We start from the raw sequence: 1257 nt of genomic DNA on the forward strand, positions 1-1257 counted from the left end.
GCTTCAAAAATCCCCAAATAAATAATTTGTGCGGACGGCCGCCAACTACCCAGACGGGAACGGCCGCTTATCACCGTTATACATTATCTCTGGGACATACGTTCTACCATTGCTAAGAGTTTCTCACGTTTATTTTAACACGGGGACCTATTAGCTAAACTTGGTTATTAACTATAGACAGTATCGAATATCATAAGATACACTCGATGAAAATATTCTTTTTTTATGTTATTATTCATTATACAAAGTATATACGTTGAAGAGCGAAAACTCAAATTCTCACTTAACACCATTTTAATTAATATCGGATATGAACTATGAAAATGTGTAAGTTGTAGCCACTTAAGTGAAACTTTACACTTGGAAATATTTATTGTAAGACTCTTTTCCTCGATCGGTATGTTGATTCTTTGGTTTACAACCCTTTTTCAGCACCGATTTAAAGGCTTTTGATACGTCTTGACCTGTTTTGCTCTTCATCGGAATGCCCATGCATGCTTAGAAAAAATATCAATAATCGTCAATAGATATCGGAATCCCTTGTTTTCTTGAGAGTATGACTGTATTTCAACGAGATCTGCTTGCCAAGTTTCATCTATTCCTCGGATATCAAATTTTCGACATGGATAGTTGCAACGAGCTGGCTTGTGTAACTCTTTAATTACTATTTTATGCTCCATCGTTCAATACTTTAGCACCATCACCACCATCTAATTTTTTTTTATAGATGTAATGTCGTTATTGATTCTCAATATCTGTTGATCAATTTCGTCTTTATGCAAATCCACTTGAGTATCCAATTCATTCAATTTCTGTTGTAATGCTGTTATAATATTAGCGATTTCCTTGACTGTCATGTTAATCACTCGTTGAACAGTATTCAAGTTTGCTAGATCTTTTATTTCGTTAGGATCAGCTGTATTACCGAGTCTTTTGTCATCTAGATTTTACTGCCCATCTGGAGTAACCTTGAATCCAACATCTGAAGGACCTCAAGTGCCTTTCTTTCGTTCCAACTAACGTTCAAACACATCAGCGCTCATGATGATAATTATTAGAATGCTGAGTAGTCTCAGTATACAGGGCGTAACAAAAGTACCGAAACGGTCCTGTATTTTTTCAGGTAAGGTATTTTTAAAAAAGATTAGGGTCAGGTCTTTTGTAACTTTTTGCAAGAAATTCAATGGTGACCTTGGATTTGACCTTGAACCTCACCTTCAAGGTTATTTCAAGGTCAATTTTTTTTCAAATGGAAAC

This window comes from Phymastichus coffea, unplaced genomic scaffold (assembly GCF_024137745.1).
Source record: "Phymastichus coffea isolate CEN01 unplaced genomic scaffold, Cenicafe_Pcof_1.1 PCOF00001, whole genome shotgun sequence".
NCBI lineage: Eukaryota > Metazoa > Arthropoda > Insecta > Hymenoptera > Eulophidae > Phymastichus > Phymastichus coffea.